The following is a 15,520-nucleotide window of genomic DNA, read 5'->3' as shown; positions in this document are numbered from 1 at the left end:
CATGAATAAGCCTGACTCAAGATGAATTCTGTTTGGGGATGTGATCTCATTATGTTATCCAGGGTAGTGTTCAACTACTTGGCTCCAGCAGTCCTCCTGCCTCGGGCCTCCCAAGTGATTGACACTACAGGTACAAGCCACACTATCAGTTTGATTGATGTATGCATGGGAGTTGTGTTTGTTTGTTTTGCTGGGGAACAAACCCAATAGTAGAAAAATTCTCTACCACAGAGCCATATACAAAGCTCAAAATAAATATTTTAAAAACTACTTAGTTGTAAAATATGTGACTTTTGAAAATGGTAACCTCATTGAAAGGAAAGATTCCTCTTTTCCTATAACATATGCACTGTCCAATGACTAATTTAATATGGAACTTTCTATATCATATAGATAGTGAAATTGAAACTTAACAACATAGCATACATATTAAATTCAAAGCTCTCCTAAATCCACTGAACTTGTCTCATAGCTTTACTCTGTATTATGCTGCAAATGTGCCTTGAAAGACTTTATTAAAAGGTGAAGACAGTTTTTATAGCATTAAACCAGACTTTAATTTTGAATCAGAACATAGATAATCTATATTTAAACAAAGTGAGCACTGAGTTAAATTTTATAGCCCTAGTCAACCATCCCAGAGAGGAAGGAGTGAGACAGCCTGAGGCATCACAGTCGCATAGCGTTTAGGACCTGCTGTGCTTTCAGAAGACAGGCTGGCACAGTTTGATGTGCACTACCTAGTATATGTATACTAGATGTAGATGACCAAGATAGACCACAGTCTGGCAGAACACCTGGGATCCCAAGTAGGTGGGAGCCAACAAGATAACCAGCCAATCTTTCTTTCAGAAAACAACCTCCATGGAATGGAAATGCAAGAGAGTCTTTTCCACTTGCGACATTCAGAAGTACACAGGCAGTGGGTTCCTCTGAAGCAACTAGAGCAATTATTCAGCTCCAGAAATACTGCTAAGATCTGTTCATACAGGGTAAGGAGACACGTTTGTTTTTCACATAGTCTGGCCCCTCACTGTGAGGTTGCTCATATGCTTCATCTTGGGTTATAATAGTAGTAGGCATTAATTAAATATATCCCCCTGCCCCTCTCCTGCATCCCCTCCCCCTCCTCCTCTCTTTGATTCAGGGCCTTGACATGTATCCCAGGCTGGCTTTAACCTAGTGATCCTGCTGCCTCAGATTACAAGTGGTGGTATACAGGCCTGGCACTGCTGTCTGGATAAATCTTCATCTTGGCAGGATGTACAGTCTGCTCCCTTTGCACAGCTATTGTGTGATCAATCCCTCCCTTCTCTTCCTATCACTCAGCTTTACTGGGTCTTAAAATGAACTCTGTTTAATCTGGAATATAAGATTATTGATCCTTCATGGAACAAAAATGTGTTCAATGTACAGGTCATCCTCAGATGGGAAGTAACATCAGTACAAAATTACCCATACGATATTTAAGCTCATATGCAATGATCAGCCAGCATAGTGTTTTCCATGGTACCTAATAACTCAGACGTCCCCACGTAGGCAATATGGGATTGGACTGTCTGGTACATATTTCTCTCTCCTTTAGGGAACATGTAGCTATCTGAAGGTAAGAAAATTAATTTGATAAAGATTCATATGTTGCATTTACTCAAATATTTATTTGAACTCATAAAAAGTTAATTGAGATAATTTAAAAGGTGAAGAAGACATTTCAAATATTGACCAAAAGACCGTGGGAAGGAACTTAAAGTACTTAACATCAAAATCACTGCGTGCACATTGCCATACCCCCTCCATAAAAATCACATCTCTCCTCAAAACCACACTCCCCAGGTGGTAAATTCGTGTGCTGATTTGCTCTGCAAGGTGCCAAAAATGTAGCTAAAGTGAGAAATGCAACCAAGTAAGAGGAAGAAATATAAATGTACAAACAGGATATTTTTGCTAGAGTCTTGGGCATTCAGGAGGTTTGTGATCATCATACAAATATATAAAATGTTCAGGAAGTTGTTTATTTCAACCCATTGTTTTCTCCCTCAGAAAAACACGTCAACGCTGCAAAAGAAAAAGAAAACATATCATTAGGGATTTTTTTCTCTTTAATTGTATTAAGATATGACTAACAAACAGAAACTGTATATTTACCATGCAATGTTATGTGATGTTTTGATATATGCATACACCATGAAGTGATTAAATCAAGTTAATTAGCGTCTATAACAACTCACACATTTTCTTTTTTGTGGTTAGAACACTGACAATCTACTCTTAACAGTTTTCAAACATGTAATACATTATTAGCAGTAATCACCATGCTGGACAGCATTCCTGCCATGTAACTGACATTTTGTGTCTTCTCAACAGTTTCCCATTACTTTGGCCTCATTCTCCTTCTGCTTCTTCAAACTCAATATTTAGATTTCACATACAAGTGAGATCACACAGCATCCTTCTTCTGGGTCTAGCTTAGTTCACTTAATGAAGTACTCTCTAAGTGTATCATTTGGTTTAGTTTTCATGAGATATTTTTAGGGTCAGCTTATAAACTAATATGATAAGTACAAGTCAAATGAGGTGTAAGACCCCACTTTTGCTTACAAATGCATCTCCTGATTCTAAGCATCCAATGTGAACTGCAAAACAAGGCATAGTTGCCGGGCGGTGGTGGCGCACGCCTGTAATCCTAGCACTTGGGAGGCAGAGGCAGGTGGATTTCTAAGTTCGAGGCCAGCCTGGTCTACAGAGTGAGTTCCAGGACAGCCAGGACTGCACGGAGAAACCCTGTCTCGAAAAACCAAAAAAAAAAAAAAAAAAAAAAAAACAAGGCATAGTATAGCCATCAGCTTTGGTTCAAATGACAAATAATTGCAGACTAAATTAGGATGATGTCCTTGTAAAGAATTGAAAATGTATGCTGACTTTAGAACAATGACTTGGCAAAACCTAGCCTGGTAAAAATTTGCATTCATGACTCTAAAAAAAATTCACCCCTTTCTTTATCCATTCCTACGGCCATGTAACTACAGTTCCCTACCATTGTGAATGGGTATAAATTCTAATGCCTGATTCTAGACATGTGATTTGCTTTGGTCAAGGAAATGATACAGAAGTGTCTTTAAAAGTATCACATGCTTGCTCAGTTGCTCCTCTGCTATTGCCATAACAAGAGTATGCCCAGGCAAACCACTGACCCGAGAAGAATGAGAAACCTGTAGCAAAGAACTAAAAACCCTCAACCAGGTCCCACCTAGCACACAGCTCCAGAAGACTGAGATCGGAAGACTCTGAAATGACTACAACCAAGATTGGCCCAACACAAAACACACGAGCCACAATAAAAATGTCTTTTGTTTTGATCATTGGCTTTGGGAGCTATTTGTTAGGCAGCAAAAGCTAATAATATTGTGCCATTTCTTTTCAAAGCTTTTTCCATTGCAAGTGGTGTCAATTATTAAGACATTCGTTTTCCATTCGGCTTTAGTGCTATTCTTTGTGTGTTTCACTTATGTGAGTGGGACAAATTGTTTCTAAGTAGAATAAATACCTTTTATTACCAATGGCTGAACTTAAAAAGAAATCTGCAGGCAAGGGTGAAATGTCTCCTGGGGCAAAAACTAAGGCTTGGTTCTCTCCCACAGCCCTTGCTTTCTTCTCTACTTCAAAAGTTGGTGAGCCAGATACTCTATTTCCCATCTCTCGTATAGCTAGTGGGAGTCATGGAACCCAGGCATGGTCTGTGAGCCCCGAGGAGAAGTATGCATCTGACATCTTTTAGAAAGCTTTGCTTCCCAGTATGCATCTGTAGAGTTGGCAGAGCCGTACGTGGTCTCTGACATTTGTAGTGTGGCCGTGATGTGGGCTGCGTTGTTCTCCTTACTGAGATAAAACGTAGAGAACTAAGCAACTTGCTCAAAGCTTCACAGCTTCTAAGTGGAAAAAAAGTCGGATTTTAACTTAGGTGTCCTGAATCTGAGGCTCTTTCCAGTCTACTAACAAGGATGATTTGAATGTCTTTGAACTAGAGGGGAAAGCTGGAGGCCATGAATGATTATAAAGAGAAATGGCCTCTTGAATTTCTGTAGAATTTGGTGTGTGTGTGTGTGTGTGTGTGTGTGTGTGTGTGTGTGTGTGTGTGTTAAGAATACAACATGAGATCTACTTTCAAGAAACGTTTAGTTGTAAAATACACTTGGCTTAGGTGAAAAATTATTGGCTTAGGTGAAAGGTATAATAGATCTCTAAAGAGAATTCATCTTGTTTAAATGAAATTTTATATCTATTAATGTGTGGTCACTTGTTTTTTCTTCTCACAAGCCCCTAGCAAGAATCTTTTTGATTTTATGAGTTTGACTAGTTGGGTAGGAGTCTCATATAAATGAAACTATATAGTGTATGTCTTTCTATGAGTGGTACAATTCACTTTGCATAATGCTGTCCAGTTCATCCATGTCCTACAGGAAGGAATTTCTAAGGCTGAATTGCATTCCTTATATATTAACAGTACCTGTTCTTTATCTAGTGTACTGTTAGATATTTAAGGGAATTTTGTTTTATTTTTCTGGCAACTTTCAAAAGTCACCAAGGGAAAGAAAGGTGTCAATTTTTTCACTGTCCTGGATTTTTAGAGGACATGTAAATCACTGACTGGCTGTCTTACAGACTTATACTGGGGTATCATGCTGGTCCTATCTCTAACCATTCCTTCTCATACTTCTGCCCACTGAGTTCACTGAAGCACATATGCACAGCTTTTGTAGCATGCCAAGGCCATCAGACTTCCTGCCTTCTGCTTACAACTTTAGACTGAAACCCCACCTCTCCATGCCATCAGCATGTGGCATGTGACCCACAGAATGATATAAGTCTGCTTATGTGCCTCATCTCCTTCCCCCTGCATTTCCCACTATAATTCCCCTGCCAAACAGGCTATGACTTTCTGAAGGCTGTGCACATGTCCTAGTCATTTCTGTTTCCATCTGATTGCTGGTCGACTGTACCTGACACAGGAACCTCAGGACAGATGAATTGGACCACTGGAGAAATGAGAACTGAGTTGTAGTTACAGATAACCTCACACTCTTCGATGTAAGGCAGCAGGAATGAGCAAGGGGTCAGGGATTCAATAAACCAGGACTGATGATTTGATGTGCTATGTCCCTACTGCGCTGTCAATTCTTCTCTAAACCCCAGAGTCCCATCATGACTAGAGTATGCTACATTCAATTTATTGCAGTGAGCGCTGTGCTGGGTGACATATGGCCAGCTTTTCTGGCTAAGTGAGAGGTCCATGACAAGCTGACCTTGAAGCTCAGACATTCCTTGGACTTCTCTGAACAACATAAAAGGGGTGATGATCCATAGCAAATTGTCACTGAAAGCATATTCTCTGAAGTGTGATTTCTCCCTGAAAAATGTCCAGACAGTAAAGCACTGTCTGCAACCCAGAAATGGTACCATTTATATGGCAGGCTTGATGTGGACTCTGATCACTAGGCATCTTCCCAGCTAGGTGAAATTGTGGCTTTCCTGAGAAATAGTATTTAGGCTGCACTGGCCTCAAGGGATACTAGGCTCCTTTCCCTTACCCACTGTGCCTAAGAGCAGAATCAGTCAGTAAAAACCTTGGTTAAACAGGGGGATACTGGGTCTGTGCCACAAGCCTATACTTCACATGAGAGTAGATGAAGAGCTGATGTCAATGACAGCAACTTTGATTACCTAGTACGTGCTAGACATAGAGCCTGGTTGTTCTTGTAGGAGCCAGGCAGGAAGTAATAGGCAGGACAGCGGAAATACTGCGATCATCTTTTAGATCACCTTCTAGCCTACCAAGCCCCTTCCCATAGAATTTAAGAGGCCAAGTGAGCCCAGGCACAGAACTCTGTTTGTAGATAAAGTCAGATATAATCTTCCATGGACTACAAAATTGCAGAGTAGAGTCTGTAGCACTGGCCTCATGGGACTTATTGTGTCTGGGAATACCTGGCAGATATCAGAATACAAAAAGTTGGGAACCAAGAGGCCCTCAGGACTCTCTTCTCTGAGTCAGGGCTCTAATTTAGAAATGGAATAACATGGGAAGACATCCAGAGCTAAAATTGCCCACTCGTTTGTCAGGCTGTTGGAATGCAAGTGTGGTGGGCAACTGCCAGGGCCACAATGCTTTGCCACCCAGACAACAGTTGTGATTCTGCTGTGTCCTAGCCTCATGAAGGGATAATGAAGTACCCTGCAAAAAAAAATGATTACTCAATATGTCTTTTCTCCCCCAAAATTTAAAAGCCAGAAGCCCGAGCTCCAGCTTCCCTTTGGACATGGGAAATATACCAAATCCCTCCCTGGTGTCACTCTATGTCCAGGCTGAGGCTCATGTGATGTTTACGCCTCACCATGACCCATTTATAGCTGCCTTACTCATAGTCACTGTGATCCCACACACATCATATGGGAAATGGAGTCGACTCAACACTTGTCTGCAAAACACTTGTCTGCATTTGTTCCTTTAACCACACACTCTGTGGGTGGTGTGGCAATTACTCCCTCCTGTGTGGTGCTAAATAATACAGCCATAAACACAATGACACTCAAGATTAGTGTCACTCAAAGGCATTGCCTTGAGCTCTGGTTTCAGTTGCAATGGCTGACCATACACTCAGAGCACACTGGTTCAAACCTTCTCACACATTGTGGGGTTAGCAAAAAAAATAAGACAAGGTCCTGGCATTTGTGGAGTCTTCTAGAGTTTACAAGGTACATTGACTCACAGTGTCCTATATGGTCATCATGATCACACCATGAGGTGAGTAGTACAAGCTACAGCAACAACATGTAAGGGACACCACAGACCCACAGACAGAGCAGAAGGTGTGTGTCATTTATAACTCTATCTGGACAAACCCAAGCCGAGAGATCTTTTTAAAATCTGAAACAAAGACTCATAAAGTCAGTGCAACAGAACTCTACGTCAAATATTAGAAGTGTTTTACTAAGTGTGTGACAAACTCTTCTCTAGTAAAGCAGAACTCAGTAGCCTCCAGTGATGGACAAAAAGGTAAGTTGAGGGGATGGCGGTCTCAACAAAGATTTTTTTCCAAAGATGAAAAAAGCCTTTGATATCATGTACACCTTAACACTCTGGGCCTAGAGACAATGGTGATTATATCAAAAATACCCAGAATCCTCTTAAAGCTGTCAAACAATGGTCTGTAGCAACCATAGGTTCTAGAACAATCCCAATGATAGCCAATGTCTTGACATATATAATTAATGGAAAAATGAGAAAAAAAAAGTGGGCATCCCTGCTTTCTTTCATTAGCACATGACTGAAAACCTTTGTCCTAGAGACCACCTTAAAGCCAACTGACTCTCCTATGGTAACACTGATCATGATGAGCAGTTCAAACTCTCAGCATTCAAATAAAAAGTATGGCTTTGGGGGAATTGTAACTAGATAAAGGCTGGGAGCTCTTTCACCTATGCTAAATTATTTTTTGAAACTTTCCTAAAATGAGAATAGGTAATCTGCACAGGCTGTACAGCTTGGTGTACATTCATCAGTCCAGCAGTGGAATAGCAGATACAAAGAAATATATCTGTAGTATATCAAAAATTTGACTTATAGGACTGGAGGGCTGGCTTAGTAGTTGGTGCTTGCTACCCTACCAAAGGACCTAGGTTCAGCTCTGAAGGCCTGGTTAGGTTTCTAGTACCCATATCAGGGAGCCCTCAACTGCCTATTAATTACAATTCCAGGGGATCCAATGCTGTCTTCTGACTTCTGCATTCACATGTGTGCACCTCTTCCCCCACCATATACACATGCCCTCACACACAAATTTAAAATAAAATTAAAAAATAAACCTTTTTAAAACATTGACTTAAATATTATTGTACTTGTTCAAATGAATACCAATATTGAATAAATGAGTTTTTCATCTTCTCAGAGTTTAGCAGAGTTTTAAAAAACTGTACAAATAAATGAATGCCAGATGTATAGTTTGTTGGGGTTTCTCTTGTTTGTTCTCATTTTACTTCTTTTTTTCCTTGAGGCTAGAGGTTGAACACAGGTTCACACACAGGATAAGGAATGTTCTACCATTAATTTATACCCCTATCCTCTTTGACAAGTGTTACACCCTCATCCCCCTTGATGAGTATTTTTTCTTAATTTATTGGTAATCTCCAAGTCACAGTGGCCTGATTTAAATTTTCTGCTAAAATAGTAATCCTTTCAGGCCTTTGAAAAACAGTAAGAAACCACATGTCCAATAATAGTTCTATTAGGAAAACTGGCACAGCTACTAGACAAAATACAAGAAATACAATGATGTGATGAACAATAAATGGAAAATTTAATACAAATAGTATTAAGAGTGCATTTCCTTTAACCATTGATTAAGATGTCAGTGTTTTCAGAACTCAAAAAGATCAACAAGCTGAAGGGCCCAAGTGAGGACGCCTCAATCCCACTTGGGAGGGAGAAGAAAGCAATCACAAGCGGAGAGGGAGGGGGAACCATCGTGGGAAAGGGGGGTGAGGAACAGGGGAACTTGATCTGGTATCCCTGTTTGGGTGGGGGAAAGGGACTGAAGCCCTGAGGACCAGCAGAAAGAATGGAAACAGGAAACCTTGGGAGGTAGGAGGTGGGGGGACCCCCCAGAATGCACCAGAGACCTGGGAGGTGAGAGACACTCAGGAACCAAAGGGAGGGACCTTAGATGAAATGCCTGACACTAGGGAGAAGGAACTTATAGAGCCCACCTCCAGCAGGAAGACAGGGCATCAAGTGAGAGATGTGGTTGCTATCCCACAGTCACATCTCTGACCCAAAACTCTTTCCTGTCTGAAAATGCTGCAGGGATGGAAATGGAGAGGAACTTAAGGAAAAGGAGGTCCAGCGACAGACCCAAAGTGGGATCCAGATCAAGGAGAGGTCCCAAGGCCTGACACTATATTGAGGCTATGGAGTACTCACAAAAAGGGATCTATCATGACTACCTTCTGAAAGACCCAACAAGCAGCTGAAAGAGTCAGAGGCAGAAATTTGCACCCAAGCAATGGACAGAAGCAGCTGACTCCCTGTAGTTGAATTAGGGAAAAACTGGAAGGACCTTAGGAGGAAGGCCATGCTGGAGGAGGACCAGCAGTCTCAATTAACCTGAACCTCAGAGATCTCTCAAACACTGGACCACCAGCCAGGCAGGATATACTAGCTGATATGAGGCCTCCAACACGCATACAGCAGAGGACTGCGGGGTCTGGGTTCAGTCAGAGAAGATGCACCTAATCCTCAAGAGACTGGAGGACCCAGGGAATTTAGAGGTCAGGTGGGGTAGGGGGTGGGACATCCTCATGGAGACAGAGGGCAGGGAGGAGGTATGGGATGTGGAACAGTCAGAGGGTTGACCAGGAGGGGGATAAAATCTGGAGTGTTAAAAAGAAAGATTAAATAAAATAATTTTTAAATGTTAGTGTTTTGATTCCCAACTTGTACGAGATCTTTATATAACTATACATTTCATGGGGGGGGGATCTCTTTTTTACAGACATTTCTCATGCATCTCATACAAACTTGAACTCATCATGTAGCTGAGAATGGCCTTGAATTTCGGATGCTTCTGACCAACCTCTCCAAAAAATTACAGGTTTATGGTTGTGGAGTCTGATCTTATGGCTTAATCCAAGCACTCTACTACCTGAACTCCTGTCCCTAAGCCCCTTTTCTTGATAGGATTGTCTGTTGAATGTTGGGTATTTTTTTAAAAAGATTGTATTTATTTATTTTATATATATATGACAAGTACACTGTAGCTGTCTTCAGAGACACCAGAAGAAGGCATCAGATCCCATTACGGATGGTTGTGAACCACCATGTAGTTTCTGGGAATTGAACTCAGGACCTCTGGAAGAGCAGTCAATGCTCTTAACCGCTGAGCCATCTCTCCAGCCCCTGTTCGGTATATTTTTAAGTACAAATATTAATTATCTAGGATTAGGATGATTTATATGGCTATCTAAGAAACATAAGTGAATGCCTTAATCCTCCACATACTCCCAATCATTCAACTATTTTAAAAGCTAATTATGAAGATTACCTTTGAAGATATCAGAAAAATATTTCTTTAGACAGGGTCTCTCCACTAGATGGCTCTGGCTTTCCTGGAACTCTACATAGACCAGACTAGCCTTGACTCAGAGCCTTGAACTCACAGAGGTCTGTCTGCTTCTGCCTCTTTACTGCCCGGATTAAAGCATGTGATACCATGCCTGCTTCACCAAAATATTTTAACTACACAATCTTAAGAGTTGAAGGGTCAGAAAAGGATGTTCACAGAAAGAAAAAAAAATAGCAGATCTTAAAGAGCCCATTTATAGGCTATTGTAAATCATTCCTATGTTGTGGGCATTTTTTTTTAAACTCAAAATAGGATCTCAAGGTTGGCTGTCCACTAGACTCACCTTGGAGCTTTGTTTGTAATCCCAAAGCCCAGGTTGCTCCTGAGCAATTACACCAGACTCTCTGGGGGTTCAATCAGTTTTTACAGTTTCCAAGGTACTCTAATGTGAAGCTAAGGTTGACAATCACAGGTCTACAAGGTCTACTCACACTTCAATGTCTAGATGCCCTAGAGATCTTATTAAACTGCAGATTCTGACTATATAAGCTCTGGGGATGGAGCATGGACTTGTTTATGCCCCCTACCTTCCTAGGAGGTGCTGATGTTCCCATGGAGCACAAATGGGAAACAAAGGGTTTAGTGAGGTGATTCTGACCAGGGCTTGCCAGAGTACCACAGACATGTATGAAGGTGCCAATGGCATAAGCGAGCATCCTTAAGCAATCCCCACAGCAGAGTTATCTGGCCCCAAAGTCAACAATACAGAGGGGAAATACAAACCCCAGTCTAGAGAGAGCTGTCTCTGGTGGGGGGGGAAATGTTTCCAAACTTAAGCCAGAACAGAGCATTTGGTCTCTGGTGTAGTAAAAGGTTTCTTCTGGGAAGCACTGCCAATAAAACCTGAGAGATTTTCTGACGAACTTAATGAGATTAAGAGTCCCTTCTGGGAAATTAGATTTACCTGCTTTGCTAAATTTGCCTTGTACCAGAATTTAATGATCACTTGTACCCAGACTCACAATGTTTGCTAGCCTTGCTTTTTATTCTCTTATTCCGAGATTTGAACAGGATTTCTGTAGCCTCTTTAAGCTACTGTGAACTAAAGCGTTGATGAATGCTCAGAATCAGTGCATTAGAGAAACTGTTTTAACACCCTTAGCCCAACCTGCCTGAGCTCCTGACTAGAGATTTGGTGGTGTTTTCTGTGTACCTGTTGTGGAAACCAACCCAGCCTTCAAATCTCAGCTCTCCTTCTTTCTTCCTGGGCACCCTGGACAAGTTATCTAACCATATGAGCCCCAATTGTTTTTTGATTGATTGATAGAAAAATAACAGTGTCAAGCTCATTTGATGGTTGTGAAGATAACGCATCAAGGCATTTTGAAGACTGCCTCCCACATAGCGTGAACTGCGTTATTATTCTCAAAAATCCACGCAAAGCTTATAAATCAATGCATTCTTCCTCCTCTGTTTTCCAAGCAAGACTTCCAGTTGGTGTCATCTCAGCTTCAAGCTTTTAGTGGTGTTGATGGTTGAGAGAGAACTAAATGTACTGAGAGGAGAAATGAACGGAGTTAACTGAGGGCTTGGCAGCCATCAAAATGGCTCTGCTGTCATGCAAACCTGTTGACCTGAGTTCAGCCCCCAGAAGACACATGGTGGAAGGGAAAAATAGCCTCCTGTCCTTTGATCACCACATGAATGCCACAGAATGTGTGTTCCACATACATATGCACTCTCACACACAAGCACACACACACCACCACCACCACTACCAACAACAACAATAGCAACAACACAAGAGCAGCAACAATAATAGTAGTAGTAATAAATGAAATCATATTTTTTTAAAAAAAAATGAGTGGGCTAAAACTAAATTATGGGAAAAAGAGACTTAGGAACTCAGTAGAAAACTGAATTTCTCAGGATAAAAAGGCATTTCAATTCCAAATCTCCTTATTCCATGGAAGTCTGAAGAAAATTCTCATGGGTCATGAAAACATTACCCATGTAGCAGTAAATGTAAGACAGCTCTTAACTGACAGGATTCTGGGGCATGCAGTGAGAATTAATACTGAGCACTTATCTGTCACTTCAAAGGGCCAAGAGAGATTTTACTTTAAATAATGTGGAAATGGACAGGCTCTTGGATCCCATGGCTTAATTTTAAACAGGGGAACTAGGCCTTGTGAGGGAGATAGATCCATTCCTAACAATTTAACCATTAATAAAACCCTACTATAAATGGAACTTGAGAGAAAAGGTAGCTTGTCCGAGGGCAAAGGAGCCATCCCATTAGACAAAATAGGTCAGGCAGCAAGAAAGATGTCATGTCTCCTGACTAGATAAGTTGATCAAGGATGACAGGCCTTGTCATTTTTGAACTGACTTAAAAAGGATAAAGAATATACAAGGGGTTTCTTTCTTGTTTCCTTTCTTAGAAGATAACTATATCAAGTAGGATCTTGGAGCAAACTGAAAATATTTACCACAGATTTCAGATTTGTGCTTAAAGTCTGTATGTATGTGGGTGTGAATGTGTTTGTATATGTTCAGAAATACTTTTTTTTAAAAAAATACCATGATTCTTGCAGAGATTTCTTAGGGCTGAACTATCATTTTGATTTTACTGGTTTTGCTGGTTGTTCTGATTTTTGTTCTCAGAATTCAGAAAAGAAGGCAAGAAAATAAATGCAAATGGAAGAAGTTAAAGAAAGTGAAGAAAAATTTAAATCTATCTCAAATGTAAAAATTTTAGTTCATTTGTTCCCCCTCCCCCACCTTGCTCCCTAAGAATCAAAGACATGAAGAAATCATATCTCTACTTCTCTTTGTTTAAACATAATTACATAATTTATATTTTCATCTGCTAGGGCATCAGGAAAAGCACTTTCATGTTTAAAAATAATATTTCCCATCTTCACAAAGATTAACATAATTCAATGTTTCAAATACATATACAAAATAGTAAACTAGACATAGTGGCACTTGTCTCTAATATTGAGACTTTGGAGGCAGGCAGATCATCACACTTTGAGGCTATCGTGGTCTACATAGCAAGTTAAACTCAGGACTATAAAGTAAAAGGACAAAGAGGAGGAGTAGGAAGGGGAAAGAAAAGGAGGAGGAAGAAAAAGGAGAGAGGAGAAGAAGAGAAAGAAGGAGACGGGGGAGAGGGAAGGAAGGGATGAAGGAAAGGAAAGAAGACTGAAGAAAGAGGAGAAGGAGAAAGGAGGGGCAAAGAGGAGAAAAGGGAAGAGGAAGAGAGAAGGGGAGGAAGGAGGAGGAGGAGGGAGAAGAAGAAGGAAATGCAGGACAAACATTCCTTAGTAAAGTTGGTAATGATGGTAAAGGGATTTTAGAGACAGAAGCACAGAAAATTTGTTTGTGTGTGTGTGTGTGTGTGTATGTTACAGAAAATATCTATATGGCTTTGGGCTTTCTTCTCTGAAACTCAAATAAAAATTTCTGAAATAGCCCCCAATAGTGCATAACAAAAGTGACAGAGTGTGACTTGCAGCACTAGATCACAAAAGAACTCACATGCTCTGTGGCAAGCCAGTTGTCATGGTAGGAAAGCAACCCAATGGGTGAGGTCTCCAGGGAAGGCACAAAAACATACTGATAACAGTCATCCACACCTACCCAGCAATGTGAGTGTTCACCCTGAGGCTGGACCATGTGGTCTTGTCAAGACTTTATTCCAGTTTGTATCTTGACCACGTTAGGCTGGAATCATTTCCCTCAGCCCCTTCTGAATAAGTTAATACAAATTGTTCTTAGAAGTCTCTAAGTTGTGGTGCCTAGTTGCACAGCAATAATCAGCTAATATTAATTGCCTTAGCTAAGTACAGCTGTTATATTTTCTACCATTTAATAGGTATTAGTGAAAAGAATCATGAAAATTTGATGTTACATCTGATGGCCAGAAGCATAATCCTAGTTGCAAGATAGAACCATAAGGCTTTGGACATTTCTTGAAGTGATAGAAAGAAGGAGACCATCAAAATGTATGGACCCAGCATTTCAAGAACTGAAAGGTTTAGCCTCTGTAAACAGGTCAATCTGACTTTGAGGCAAAGCTTACAGGACAACAAGTTCAACACCTGGCTATTACTTCTTAGCACATCATGCTGAAAACACAACCCATTTCTGTTTGCACACCCAGACTGGGATTGTTAGGGAGCCCATCCCTGGCACTGTCTGGGGGGGACTAGGATCCAGAAGGTGGATAGCCCAAAGACCTAGGATAGAAGCAAACATGACTGGAAAAAAAATGTCAATGAAAGGATTCCTAATGATATTCTGCTTTATTCACAGAACAGTGCCTAGCCATTCAGTTGTCATCAGAGGCCTCACCCACCAACTCATAGGAGCAAATATAGAAACCCACAGCCAAATATTAGGCAAAACTCAGAGAATTCTGCATAAGAAAGGGAGGAAGGATTGTAGAAGCCAGAGGGGTGGAGAATACCACACAAAAATGGCCCATAGAATCAGCTAACCAGGGCTCATAGGGACTCACAGAGACTGAAGTGGCAAGCACAGAGCCCACAGGGGCCTTGGTTAGGTCCTCTGCATACCTGCTGTGGTTGTTTCACTTGGTGTTTTTGTAGGACTCCTAACAGTGAGAGTGGAACTTTCTCCAACTCTTTGGACAGCTTTTGAGGCCCTTTTTCTCCTATTGGGTTGTCTCATCCAGACTTAATAGGAGGGGAAGTGCCTAGTCTTACAGCAACTTGATATGCCATGGCTGGTTAATATCCATAGGAGAGATGCCCTTTTCTGAAGAGGAACAAAGAAGTGGATGGGAGTGGGAGAGTGAAATGGGGAGGGGGATGGACTGAGGAGAGGAGGGAGAGAAAACTATCATCAGGATTAAAATAATAATTTTTTTTTGGTTTTTCGAGACAGGGTTTCTCTGTGTAGCCCTGGCTGTCCTGGAACTCACTCTGTAGACCAGGCTGGCCTGGAACTCAGAAATCCACCTGCCTCTGCCTCCCAAGTGCTGGGGTTAAAGGCGTGCGCCACAACGCCTGGCTTTTTTTTTTTTTAAGGAAAAAATATAGTTTTCAAAAAAAGACAGAAATAAACTCTATAGCTGGGTGGTGGTGATACATGCCTTTAATTCCAGTACTGGGGAGGCAGAGGTAGGCAGATCTCTTGAGTTCAAGGCCAGACTGGTCTACAGCGTGAGTTCTAGGACAGCAAGGGCTATACAGAGAAACTATGTCTTGAAAAACCAGGGAAAAAGAAAGAAACTGCAATCAGATAATAACTTACTTTGATAGAGGGAAATGGGTTTGGATGAGGCGTAAAAGCTACCAAATTGGTAATTAAATCCATGTGATTCTCCAGGGTAAGGTACATAATGTGGAAGACCAGAGAGTAGGAGAGAGGAC

The 15,520-nt window shown here is 41.1% G+C and overlaps 1 protein-coding gene across 1 annotated transcript in view; it reads right to left on the bottom strand.

The window, feature by feature from the left end:
- Positions 1–1,641: 1,641 nt before the first annotated feature.
- Smpx (small muscle protein X-linked) overlaps positions 1,642–15,520 on the bottom strand; it is a 51,488-nt gene continuing 37,609 nt past the window's right edge. The window contains exon 5 of the mRNA XM_021153895.1: positions 1,642–2,055. The gene's annotated coding sequence lies outside the window, so the exon portion shown is untranslated. The remainder of the gene's footprint in view (positions 2,056–15,520) is intronic.

The sequence above is a fragment of the Mus caroli genome, chromosome X (genome assembly GCF_900094665.2).
Source record: "Mus caroli chromosome X, CAROLI_EIJ_v1.1, whole genome shotgun sequence".
NCBI lineage: Eukaryota > Metazoa > Chordata > Mammalia > Rodentia > Muridae > Mus > Mus caroli.
The sequence above is the reverse complement of the archived record's forward strand: the minus strand, read 5'-3'. Positions and strand labels throughout refer to the sequence as shown.